The sequence below is a fragment of the Nerophis lumbriciformis genome, linkage group LG19 (genome assembly GCF_033978685.3).
Source record: "Nerophis lumbriciformis linkage group LG19, RoL_Nlum_v2.1, whole genome shotgun sequence".
Lineage (NCBI taxonomy): Eukaryota > Metazoa > Chordata > Actinopteri > Syngnathiformes > Syngnathidae > Nerophis > Nerophis lumbriciformis.
Window position 1 is genome coordinate 28,242,380 of NC_084566.2, and position 14,606 is coordinate 28,256,985.

At 40.4% G+C, this 14,606-nt stretch overlaps 1 protein-coding gene across 1 annotated transcript in view; it reads left to right on the plus strand.

The window, feature by feature from the left end:
* LOC133618568 (contactin-associated protein-like 4) overlaps nt 1-14,606 on the plus strand; it is a 274,944-nt gene that overhangs the window by 106,205 nt on the left and 154,133 nt on the right. The gene's annotated exons all lie outside the window — the stretch shown is intronic.

A 14,606-nucleotide genomic window follows, 5' to 3' on the forward strand; every position in this document is an offset into this window, starting at 1 on the left:
TAAACTGCTGTTCTAAATGTGTCCACTAGATGTCGCAATAGCAATTATTTATATTTTTGTAGATGATGCTACATATTTTTAAAAAATTAACCATATGTCAGTGCACCAAAATGAGCAAACTACATAAATAAAATTTTTACGACCTTTTCTTTTGAACTGTTGTAATCAAAGGCGATGGCAGTTTACGACCACCGTCCCTTAGAAACAGCTGTTGCCATGTAATCAGGGAAAGTCCAAATAAAAGAGGTGACGTACAATCTTTCGGCAGAGCGTAATGACACTGTACAAGGGTACAGATGTACACGTTTCTCCTCACTGAGCCAAATTGAATTCTGTCTCTGTTTGACTCTTTGCTCCTTGTCTTGTTTAATAGATGTCATCAGTGTTTGAACCTGACAGTAATGTTACAAAGTCAGTCTTAACTGATACTCTCTGCAATAATTATTTTCACCACAGCGCCATCTGCTGGCTGTGTTGGGTTTTAGAAAACGACAAGCACAATAATGAAAGTAATTCAAAATGAATCGTTAATAGTGAATAATCTCATCTTTGAGAAGAAAGAATATTTAATTGATCGCTCTTGTCATTTCCTACATTAGCAGCAGTTTCACATCGCAGAAGCTCCTCCAGTTGCCATGAAATATATTTTTCCCCGCCAGCGTGGCTCTTCCTTGCTCCGTCTTCCGGCTTTTGAATCAGCCCGCTTTAATTGCTTGTCTGTATTCCGCCGTAATCGTCTGCGCGCATCGTACTCGAAGCTCGACGCCACGTGCCAAACGTTAATGGCGCTCTTTATGATTGAGTGCTTCCTTCGTTCAGGCATTACTGACAATCCTCAATGACGGCGCCGCAATTACGCCAGACTTTAGAAAAAGAATTGTGCTACAGTGAACACTTTTTTTCATCAGCGACTTGGATTTGAAAGTATAATTAAAGTTTAATTACAAGCCGCCACGCCAGTGTGTGCGTGGATTGCCAGCTAATCAAGTATCGACTGACATGTGGCGTGTGCGTGTGTGTGTGTATGTATTAATTCCGTAGGGCCTCGCTCCATATAGCTGACGCCATTGTCACGCTCCTCCTTTGCCTTCCAGATCGTTCGGATCAGCTGTCATGTGACCGGCCGCCGCATCTCCACGTCGTCATTAACGTCTAAATTACACCTGACTGGGCTTTGGCGACCACTTGGCGTTTCCTTTCACTCGTCTTGTTCCTTCCTCGTGGAGCCGCCAGCTGGAATGTCGCTGCATTATTAATGACCTCGTTAGTCGCGCGTCCATCTGCTCCTTGCTGTCGTCCACCCTTGACCGACTCCGCCGTCCTTGTTACTTGTTACCAGCGCCGCGCTCCACCAGCCCGAGACGGACAAATTGAGTCGGTGTCAGGTGTCGCCGAGTCGACAGGTGAAGCCTGCCGAGCGGGAAGTGGAAGGCTAATCCTCCACCTGCGTATGATAGACCCTCGGGAGGCAAGGGAGAACTCCACTAAGAGTCTGACACGGCGACGTGATGTTCTCCGCTCGCTTTCCTGCTTCCTTTGATGAAAAGTGACAGTGGAGCCATCACCTCCAACGGCGCGGACGCGCATTTTTTCCGTCTAATCCCGTCCTTCTCCCATCTTGATTAGCAAAGGTCAACGTGTCAGCTCGCCATCGTTTAGTCCTGCGCTTATTAGCGTTGGCCTTTCAGTGCTCCAAAGTTCACACTTGATCCATTTGCCATGTTCAGACGCTCCAGTTGTTCCCAACTGACAATTAATGGAGAGGCAGACATTTTTTAATTTGACAGGATGCGACTGCTCTGTTACCTGAGCACGTCATAATTAATTTGCCCATCAATCAGTCCCCCCCCCAGGAATTTGCCATGTCACACACTAAAAAAGACTGGGTTATTTTGATAATCCAATTTACAGAGGTGGGTAGTAACGCGCTACATTTACTCCGTTTCATCTACTTGAGTAACTTTTTGAGATAAATTGTACTTCTAAGAGTAGTTTTAATGCAACATACTTTTACTTGAGTATATTTATATAGCAGTGACATGCAGTCACTAGAGCAGGGGTCGGCAACCCAAAATGTTGAAAGAGCCATATTGGACCAAAAATACAAAAACAAATCTGTCTGGAGCCACAAACAATTAAAAGCCATATTACATACAGATAGTGTGTCATGAGATATACATTGAATTAAGAGCACTTAAAGGAAACTAAATGAGCTCAAATATACCTACAAATGAGGCATAATGATGCAATATGTACATATAGCTAGTCTAAATAGCATGTTAGCATCGATTAGCTTGCAGTCATGCATTGACCAAATATGCCCGATTAGCACTCCACACAAGTCAATAACATCGACAAAACTCACCTTTGTGCATTCACGCACAACGTTAAAAGTGTGGTGGACAAAATGAGAAAGAAAAAGAAGTGGCATAAAACACGTCCTAGAAAGTCGGAGAAAGTTATACATATAAACAAACTAAGGTGAGTTCAAGGACCGCCAAAATTAGTAGGACAAAATGGCGCTCCCCAAATACTCGAGTCAGTGAAGCATGTTTAATATAAACAGTGTGCTTTATAACAATTAGGGAGGTTTGTGTCATGTTTTTCCTCCTACAGAAACCATATTAACACAAAAAATATATTTTTTTGCCCTCATCTTTTTCCATTTTTCATACATTTTTGAAAAAGCTCCAGAGAGCCACCAGGGCGGCGCTAAAGAGCCGCATGCGGCTCTAGAGCCGCGGGTTGCCGACCCCCGCACTAGAGGCAGGGGCCTCACCTGCCATCATGGAAAGAAAAAAAATTATTAAATTGTTATATGTATCCAGTGATTATACTATAAAGTTATTTTCCATTTAACTTCACCAGTTTTAGATTATTTTTATTTAAAATCGCTGAATTTTCACATTTGCCGTTCAAATACTGAGAAGAGACGGTGCGGTGATCAGCAGCCAGTTGAGGCACATCACTCAGTTGTGCCTCAACATGGATTGCAGACTCGGCTAACTGCTGGCCTGCTGTGCAGTGAGACCGTATTGTTATATGAATTATATTATACAGTTCCATAGTTTAGTTAGCTGAGGTATATAATGTACAGTGTATTTTGTCAACAACTGTATGTGTATAGTTTTTCTTGTGCTGAGCAATCATAAAACTGCTGCAAAGACGCACTGGCTGAGGCTCGCAGTAATCCCGCCTCCTGGTGGTGGAGAATGCACCCCCGCCGTAGAATGCACCCCCTGACGGGAGTGTTATATCAACTAAGGCCCACACTTAAACTTTCCACGTGCAAGATTGAATCTATTTAAAAAAGTTATTTAATAAGAAGCCAAAAAGTGCAAAAACAATAATGTTCATGTTGGAGGAGTTGTGAATGACAGGGCCACAACATTAGGTACACCTGCAGACTGCAGCACGGATTTCATATTTCATTCATTCACAACTCCTCCAACACGAACATTATTGTTTTTGCACTTTTTCGCTTCTTATTGAGCTGCTGCATTTTTTGGTTGGGTTGTTTATTTCTTTTGAGTAACTTCTACATTTCTAAAAGGGGAGGAATGTAATAGAGTGATCTATGTTTGTCTGTTGCCATCTCCTGGTTAATGTTGGCTATAGTGTACTGGAGTTACTTTTTGGTTGGCCAACGATTTACGTGGTGTTGCGCACCTGGCGTCAAGTGTGTTGAGTCTGTTCTGAAGTCTACAGTAAAGAGACGTACTTCATCACCTCGCCTGGTTATTGCCTCCAACCCAATATATTACATAAAGGTAAGACCATAATAACGTTTTTTTTTATTAAATGTGCTTTTTTGTGTGCTACAGTTTGTATGTGTAAAGTTAAAGTTAAGTTAAAGTACCAATGATTGTCACACACACACTAGGTGTGGTGAAATTTGTCGTCTGCATTTGACCCATCCCTTGATCACCCCCTGGGAGGTGAGGGGAGCAGTGGGCAGCAGCGGCGCCGCGCCCGGGAATAATTTTTGGTGATTTAACCCCCAATTCCAACCCTTGATGCTGAGTGCCAAGCAGAGAAGAATGCTAGTATGAGCTTTTAAACATAACCCGTTAACTGCTGCCAATCAAATGGTGAATAAGATTCTCTTTAGGGTTCATATGTTTGTAAATCTGACTGTGATGAAGTCAGTGCCTCACCAGCCATCAACCTCACCGCACGTCACTGTTATATAGAAGAAACGCTACTTTTACTCCGCTACTTTTACTCCGCTACTTTTATCTACATTCAGCTCGCTACTCGCTACTAATTGTTATCGATCTGTTTTGCACGCTTTGTTTATTTTGGTCTGTCAGACAGACCTTCAAAGTGCCAAAGACTGGTGACGTTTCACTCCGTTCCACCAATCAAATGCAGTCACTGGTGACGTTGGACCAATCAAACAGAGCCAAACTTAATGGGGTGTTACCATTTATTGGTCAATTGTACGGAATATGTACTGTACTGTGCAATCTACTAATACAAGTTCCAATCAATCAATCAAAAGTGTGAAGGAAAAATGCACTTTTTTATTTCAACCGTACATCCCGTCAAAAGCCTAAAGACTGACTGCACAGTTCCTGTCTTCACAATAAAAGTGCTGCTCCATCGTGCCTGCGCTATTAAAAACAGCCCAGAGTGAACCATTCTGGAGCCTGTTAGGAAGCAACAGATGAACAAAACAAACACGCACGGACATGGCAATTTCATTTCCCCTTTCGATTTATTTGCTCCACTAAGAGGTTATGTATTTGCTGGGGTTTGTTTGTTAGTCTGCTAGTTAGCAGCATAGCTCGATAAGGTATGTGTTAAACTAAAATTGTGGTTTGATGTAAATAAATTATCTCTAAAGGGGAACATTATCACCAGACCTATGTAAGCGTCAATATATACCTTGATGTTGCAGAAAAAAGACCATATATATATATATATATATATATATATACACACAACGTGACGTCACATCGGGAAGCAATCCGCCATTTTCTCACTTTCGTCGGTGTGTTGTCGGAGGGTGTAACAACACGAACCGGGACGGATTCAAGTTGCACCAGTGGCCCAAAGATGCGAAAGTGGCAAGAAATTGGACGAAATTTGTTCAAAATACGAGGGTGTGGGGAAAGCCGACGAAATGGTCAGTCGTTTGTTCCGCACACTTTACCGACGAAAGCTATGCTACGACAGAGATGGCAAGAATGTGTGGATATCCTGCGACACTCAAAGCAGATGCTGACATCAACTCCAAAACTGGACGGATCAGCTTTGAGGAAAAGAGAGCGGATGAGGGTATGTCTACAGAATATATTAATTGATGAAAACTTTATTCATTACTCGCGGTTTTACGTAAATCATTATACATAAACTGTGTTTACCAATAATTTAGCTTAAAAACATTTATTGTTTTCAATCATTCGAGTACATTCGGGTAGTCTTGTGTAATGCAGTATTTTGTGTCTATTTAGGTATGGTTAACCTGAGTGCTGAAATCGTGGAAAAATATATGTTCTTAGCGCGCCTGAAATGGGCTGTCTGCACTCTCAAAGTGCATGTTGTTGCCAAATGTATTTCATATGCTGTAAACCTAGTTCATAGTTGTTAGTTTCCTTTAATGCCAAACAAACACATACCAATCGTTGGTTAGAAGGCGATCGCCGAATTCGTCCTCGCTTTCTCCCGTGTCGCTGGCTGTCGTGTCGTTTTCGTCGGTTTCGCTTGCATACGGTTCAAACCGATATGGCTCAATAGCTTCAGTTTCTTCTTCAATTTCGTTTTCGCTACCTGCCTCCACACTACAACCATCCGTTTCAATACATGCGTAATCTGTTGAATCGCTTAAGCCGCTGAAATCCGAGTCTGAATCCGAGCTAATGTCGCTATACCTTGCTGTTCTTTCCGCCATGTTTGTTTGTGTTGGCATCACTATGTGACGTCACAGGAAAATGGACGGGTGTATATAACGATGGTTAAAATCAGGCACTTTGAAGCTTTTTTTTAGGGATATTGCGTGATGGGTAAAATTTTGAAAAAAACTTCGAAAAATAAAATAAGCCACTGGGAACTGATTTTTAATGGTTTTAACCCTTCTGAAATTGTGATAGTGTTCCCCTTTAAATTTGGAAAAGACAACATTTATGGTATTCAGTAATAAAAGAAAGATAGAAGTTAGTTTATCCATAAACAATGTTAAAACTGAGAAGGTGACTGAAATCAGATTTCTTGGGGTCATCTTAGATGAAAAGTTGACATGGAAAGCTCATATATTGCACGTGAAAAATAAGGTATCTAAAAGCTTATTTATTTTGAACAAGGTAAAATACAGTTTCCCGTATAATACAATTCAAATGTTATATTGCTCAATTATTCTACCTTATTTCAATTGTGCAGAAATATGGGGAAATACATATCACAGCAACATAATGCCTTTATTTCTTTCACAGAAAAGAATAATTCGTATCATTTTTACAGTAGGCTATAGAGACCACACAAATCCACTCTTCATTAGGTCCGGATTATTAGAACTAAAAGACATTGTAGAATTGCATACTCTGTTAGTGATGTTCAAAGCTAGGAATAAAGTTATTCCGAAGGACTTATAAAAGTCTGAAGATAAGAATCACAGAAGGCCGTATGGTTTTAAACATCCAAGAGTGCGAACACCTTTGAAGCAAATGTGCTTGTCTGTTGCTGGTGTGAAACCCTTTAATTCTCTAAACAAAGACTTAAAAAATTGCAAGAATATCCTTGAATTTAAAGAGTTTAAAAAAGAGACAACTGGAATTTTATCAAACTGATTTTTGATTTTGATTGGACGTGTCATTGTGAAAATGCTTAAACTAAAATTAAAAAGTATGTTGGAGTTCGGGTGTTGGTGGAGGGAACAGTTATAAAGTCCATCCATCCATCCATTTTCTACCGCTTATTCCCTTTGGGGTCGCGGGGGGCGCTGGAGCCTATCTCAGCTACAATCGGGCGGAAGGCGGGGTACACCCTGGACAAGTCGCCACCTCATCGCAGGGCCAACACAGATAGACAGACAACATTCACACTCACATCCACACACTAGGGCCAATTTAGTGTTACCAATCAACTTATCCCCAGGTGCATGTCTTTGGAGGTGGGAGGAAGCCGGAGTACCCGGAGGGAACCCACGCAGTCACGGGGAGAACATGCAAACTCCACACAGAAAGATCCCGAGCCCGGGATTGAACCCAAGACTACTCAGGACCTTCGTATTGTGAGGCAGATGCACTAGCCCCTCTGCCACCGTGAAGCAGTTATAAAGTCATCTAAAATAATTTGTGTTAAAAAGGGGGCAGATAAATATAAGAATAGTATTCTTCCATCTGCTCCTTTCTGATCACGGAAATGTATAAGGAACAAAAAAAACAATGAAAGTGTCAACTGTATATGGCTTGTATATATACATTTTTATGAAAGGAATAAAAATAAATGATGATGATGATGATGGGTTCAAATTGATTAACCTTCAGGAAAGGTCAGAAGTGGGATAGGGCACAAGTGGTTAGATTTTGGAGCTGATCTGTATCACTGTCTGGATTCAGGATTTTTTTTTTTTTTTAAAGGTGTGGAGGTCTTGCACCTCCGGGTTCTTTGGACCACCAATCATCGACATGCCACGCTCTTCCATGGGGTACAACAGTGCTTTATTGGCAGGATTGTGCAAAAGTCTTTTTGTGCTTTTCAGCAAGTGTCTTTAGTCTCAATCGAGCACACGAATGGTTTCTCTCCAGAGTGTCGTCTGTCTTGCTCTCGCTCTCGTTCGTGCTCGTGCTTCACCAACCGCCATCAACAACTCTCCCCTCTCCTTCCCGACTGCTGCCTTTAACAGAGCGACAGGTGATCAGACAAACACTCACAGCTGGGTCATCTACGCACCTGTCGCTGATCTCGAAGCCGGTCCTGGCACACCCCGCTTCGCTGCAGGTCCGCAGGCCACATTGTAGATTGTCACAGAAAGCATCAAAACTACACTGCAAAAAGTGAAATCTAAGTAAGATTAAATATCTCAAATAAGGGTGATATTTGCTTATTTTCTGTCTGATAAGATCATTCTTCTCACTAAGCAGATTTTATGTTAGAGTGTTTTACTTGTTTTAGGGGTTTTGGTCCTAAATTATCTTAGTAAGATATTACAGCTTGTAGCTGAGATTTTATGACCTATATTGAGTAAAACTATCATGATCCGTGTTCATGTTTTGTGTTTTCGGTTAGTTTTAGACTCCTTTAGTTTCTGTTTGTGCACCTCTGAGTTGGTTACCATGGCTACTTATTATTTTCACCTGCCTCTTGTGTTCGGGACGCTCACCTGCTGCTAATCAGAGACATTATTTAAGCCTGCCTTTGCCAGTCAGTCGGTCTGGCTCATACTTGCCAACCCTCCCGGATTTTCCGGGAGACTCCCGAAATTCAGCGCCTCTCCCGAAAACCTCCCGGGACAAATTTTCTCCCGAAAATCTCCCGAAATTCAGGCCGAGCTGGAGGCCACGCCCCCTCCAGCTCCATGCGGACCTGACCTGTTTTCACGTCCGCTTTCCCACAATATAAACAGCGTTCCAGCCCAATCACGTTATAACTGTAGAATGATCGAGGGCGAGTTCTTGGTTTCTATTGTGGGTTTATTGTTAGGCAGTTTCATTAACGTCCTCCCAGCGCGGCAACAACACACAACAACAGCAGTCACGTTTTCGTCTACCGTAAAGCCGTTCGTCTGCCGTAAACAGCAATGTTGTGACACTCTTAAACAGGACAATACTGTCATCGACTGTACATGCATATGTGACAATAACATCTAGGGCTTTTAGAGAGTGTAGTGCACAACTGCCGTGGCGACGCCGACGACGAGTAAGATGAAGAAATACGCTTGTAAGTTCCAAGCCGCAGCTGCGATTGGACCTGGATAGCCTCCGGGAAGAAGTAGTGGACTACCAAGTGCTTGGTACTGAAGATCTTCCTCAGGAAGCAAAGATTGACCGGTTTTGGGCCATGCTAGGGAGAGATGGAAGATTCCAGACTCTAGTGGATTTGATGAAAGCACTTTTGTGCGTGCCACACAGCAATGCACCATCAGAGAGGGTGTTCAGCATGGTTAGAAAAATAGTGACAGAGAATAGAACAAGGATGGACAATTCAACCCTTAACTCAACAGTGAGTAGATGAGTGTTATCATGTGTGTGAATATGTGTAAATAAATTAACACTGAAATTCAAGTATTTCTTTTATTTATATATATATAAAATAAAATAAATGTATATATATATATATATATATATATATATATATATATATATATATATATATATATATATATATATATATAGCTATAATTCATTGAAAATCAAGTATTTCTTATATATATATATATATATATATATATATATATATATATATATATATATATATATATATATATATATATATATATACACATTTATTTTATTTTATATATATATAAATAAAAGAAATACTTGAATTTCAGTGTTAATTTATTTACACATATTCACACACATGATGAGATATATATATATATATATATATATATATATATATATATATATATATATATATATATATATATATATATATATATATATATATATATATATGAAATACCTGACTTGGTGAATTATAGCTGTAAATATACTCCTCCCCTCTTAACCACGCCCCCAACAACGCCCCCTCCCCCCACAAAAGGATAAGGCCTTGCAAAGGTCTGCACTCTTTTCTATAAGTATGTCTGTGGTCCTCAAAAGTTTGAATACCCCTAATTTTGATATGGTAAAATGTTAAACTACAGCAAAATGTTCAACTACAACACACAGTGATGCTAGTGACACAATTTAGTGACAATGTTGTAGCACCCGTGGTTAAAAATCCCTAATTTAAAAAAGGTATCAATCAATCAATGTTTGCTTATATAGCCCTAATTCACAAGTGTCTCAAAGGGCTGCACAAGCCACAATGACATCCTCGGTTCAGATCCCACATCAGGGCAAGGAAAAACTCAACCCAGTGGGATGACAATGAAAAACCTTGGAGAGGACCCCCCTAGGACGTCGAGTGGATCTAGCCTAATATTGTGAAAGTCCAGTCCATAGTGGATCTAACATAATAGTGAGAGTCCAGTCCATAGTGGATCTAACATAATAGTGAGAGTCCAGTCCATAGTGGGGCCAGCAGGAAACCATACAGAGTGGAGACAGGTTAGCAGCGCAGAGATGTCCCCAACCAATGCACAGGCGAGCGGTCCACCCCGGGTCCCGACTCTGGACAGCCAGCACTTCATCCGTGGCCACCGGACCTGTGTCCCCTCCTCCACGAGGCAGATCAACTGGTCAAAAAGGGGGGTCTATTTAAAGGCTAGAGTATACAAATGAGTTTTAAGATGGGACTTAAATGCTTCTACTGAGGTAGCATCTCTAACTGTTACCGAGAGGGCATTCCAGAGTACTGGAGCCCGAATAGAAAACGCTCTATACCCCGCAGACTTTTTTTGGGCTCTGGGAATCACTAATAAGCCGAAGTTCTTTGAACGCAGATTTCTTGCCGGGACATATGGTACAATACAATCAGCAAGATAGGATGGAGCTAGACCGTGTACACTGCAAAAAGTCAGTGTTCAAAAACAAGGGAAAAAAATACAAAAATGAGAGGTATTTTACTTGAACTAAGCAAAATTATCTGCCAATAAAACAAGAAAATTTGGCTTGTCAAGACTTTCCAAAACAAGTAAAATGAGCTAACCTCAATGAACCCCAAAATACCTTAAAATAAGTATATTCTCACTAATAACAAGTGCACTTTTCTTGGTAGAAAAAACTAATATGAGCCCTCTTTTCTCAGTATGTTGAAAAATATTCTTAAATGAAGTAAATGCTAGTGCCATTATCTTGACATAATGATATGCGCTCGGCATTACGTTTCTTGAAACCAGCAAACTTATACTAAAAAGTAATTTATTGTTCTTAATGGAAAGGCAACAAGGCAACCGCTTGTTACTCTCGGGGTCTCCTAGCCACTCAGGCAAATCATATGGTCTAAAAATGCATTTTTCCATCGACAACATGACATCATCGCGCCAAGTGCGTGCTATTTCAGTCAATTAGTGCGCATATAAACAGCCCGGCCCCCGGCCAAAACATTTTTTATTGTAATTTTGAAGAATTTATCTGAATGTGCATGAACCTTTTCTGTTCAAAATTGTTAGAAATGTCACATGTTAAATGTTTAAATATTAACTGTCAGTTTACTGTACTGTGCCAACTGTACTACTATATGAGCAGTGTTGGGACTAACGCGTTACAAAGTAACGCGTTACTGTAACGCCGTTAGTTTTGGCGGTAACTAGTAATCTAACGCGTTATTTTTTTATATTCAGTAACTCAATTACCGTTACTACATGATGCGTTACTGCGTTATTTTACGTTATTTTTTAATGTAGTATCGGCTAGAAACAGAAGAAGTGTCGTCCTTCTGTCTCACAAGGAAAAGAAAAGGCGTGCTTTCCTCGACCGAGGAGCGGAGCGCAGCGGAGACGTTCCTCCAGGGCTTATGTACTTCGGGGCTAACACCCTTCACTTTACCCGGCAGTGGGTCTTTACAGCTCCGGACTCGAGGGTGAATGTTGAGGCCGGCGGTTTGTTGCAACTTTGTGACTTTATTGGTGTCTTACACGCAGCCATCCACCAAGCTAGAGCACCTGCACGCATCCACTGTTGCGCTCCCTCACCTCTCTCGCCCACTCACTCACTGACGTCACTCACCTCACATGCTGTGATAACTTAAAGGGCCACACGCACACACACATACGCTACTCTCATAACAACTAACAAGACATCATGGTGAAGTCAGAAGTCGAGTTTCTTAACAAGTTAACATGGAGACATTGTCACTACTTTTCTTTTGTCGAGCACAAAGAAAATAACAGTTTAGTTAAATGTAAGTTGTGTCTTGGATCAAAGATCCCATCTACTTCAAGTTAAAGTGCCAATGATTGTCACACACACACTAGGTGTGGTGAAATTATTCTCTGCATTTGACCCATCACCCTTGATCACCCCCTGGGAGGTGAGGGGAGCAGTGAGCAGCAGCAGTGACCGCGCCCGGGAATACTGCCCAAAACAGCAATTCAAATCTGCTGAAACAGCTACATAAATGGTAAATGGGTTATACTTGTATATCTTTTCTACCTTTTTAAGGAACTCAAAGCGCTTTGACACTATTTCCACATTCACCCATTCACACACACATTCACACACTGATGGCGGGAGCTGCCATGCAAGGCGCTAACCACCACCCATCAGGAGCAAGGGTGAAGTGTCTTGCTAAAGGACACAACGGACGTGACTAGGATGGTAGAAGGTGGGGATTGAACCAGTAACCCTCAGATTGCTGGCACGGCCACTGCTAGCCAGGAAAACATTGATAGAGCCATTGCAGCGTATGTGCTAGAAGACATGCAGGCTATTTCTACAGTGGAGTCACACGTTTTCAGGCAGCTAATTAGCATGATACCGGCGTCAAACAACAAATGGCACGGAAAACATGTTCCAAGTACCTGGACAGTGAGCACATAAACATGGAAAGCGAGCTAAAGAAAACACTCCAAACTCTGCCTCTGCTCATCATTGAAGGTACACACTGTCAATTCTCTTATATACTCTTTCATTCTAGATTTCTAGAGTGTTTGATTATCACATCACTCTAAATGTATAGACTATAAAGTTCACAAACATAAAGAGGGATGCTAGTGGGCCAGGCCAATCTTTCCTTATATCTAAACTAAAACTGGGGAAATGTGTAGAGTGTTCTGGGCTTCACTACAGTGTTGATCTCCTGAATACATGATTTTATTTCACAATTCCTTGAGAAAAAAAAATGCCTGGTTAGGCTTTGTGTATGTCATGTGTGCCTTCCTTGGGTGAAGCCAGCTTTACAGCTATGTTGTCATTATGCTGTTTGTTACTTATGTATGTTATGTTGCAGCTATTTCAAATAGTTTTGTCAATTTGTTTTGGCCTGAAATAAACTGGCCCTTTGAAACATATCTTTGTCTTTGTGTGTTGTATGTAGACCACATTGCTTAGCAGAGTTCAGTGATGCAAATGCATGTCAAGTTGATCAACACATTGTATTATTCTCCAGTGCAATAACAGTACTGAAATGAAGGCTAAAAGGGCATCAATGAGAGCCTTAAAAAAAAAAGAGAGAAAAAATAAGTAACTAAATAGTTACTTTTCACAGTAACGCATTACTTTTTGGTGTAAGTAACTGAGTTAGTAACTGAGTTACTTTTGAAATAAAGTAACTAGTAACTGTAACTAGTTACTGGTTTTCAGTAACCAACCCAACACTGTATATGAGTACGTCTTTTCTCTTGTTTCATTGGAAATAAAACAGCAAAGTCCATTTGACTGTCGTCTGTTTTAATATGAGACACAATTGTGTCAAAGTCATGATTTTTTTTTTCGTGCTTGAAATAAGAAATTATTACTTTAAAAAAGTAGTTTTATACTTGTGTGTGTTGATGACACAGCTTTGCAACAGTTGATATTCTATAGTTTCAAGTATGTTTTACTCAATATAGGTCATAACATCTCAGCAACAAGCTGTAATATCTTACTGGGATAATGTAGGACCAAAACACTTAAAACAAGTAAAAGACTAACAAAAAATCTGCTTAGTGAGAAGAATTATTTTATCAGACAGAAAATAAGCAAATATCACCCTTATTTGAGATATTTAATCTTACTTAGATTTCACTTTTTGCAGTGTAGTATTTTATACGTAAGTAGTAAAACCTTAAATCTTAAGTGCACAAGAAGCCAGTGCAGGTGAGCCAGTATAGATATATATATATAGGTATATATGTATATAAAGATATATACCAGGGGTCGGCAACCCAAAATGTTGAAAAAGCCATATTGGACCAAAAATACAAAAACAAATCTGTCTGGAGCCACAAACAAATTAAAAGCCATATTACATACAGATAGTGTGTCATGAGATATAAATTGAATTAAGAGGACTTAAAGGAAACTAAATGACCTCAAATATAGCTACAAATGAGGCATAATGATGCAATATGTACATATAGCTGGTCTAAATAGCATGTTAGCATCGATTAGCTTGCAGTCATGCATTGACCAAATATGCCCAATTAGCACTCCACACAAGTCAATAACATCAACAAAACTCACTTTTGTGCATTCACGCACAACGTTAAAAGTTTGGTGGACAAAATGAGAAAGAAAAAGAAGTGGCATAAAACACGTCCTAGAAAGTCGGAGAAAGTTATACATGTAAACAAACTAAGGTGAGTTCAAGGACTGCCAAAATTAGTAGGACAAAACGGCGCTCCTCAAATACTCGAATCAGTGAAGCATGTTTAATATAAACAGTGTGCTTTATAACAATTAGGGAGGTTTGTGTCATGTTTTTCCTCCTACAGAAACCATATTAACACAAAAAATATATTTTTTTGCCCTCATCTTTTTCCATTTTTCATACAATTTTGAAAAAGCTCCAGAGAGCCACCAGGGCGGCGCTAAAGAGCCGCCGACCCCCGGTATATACAGTATAGGCGTAATATG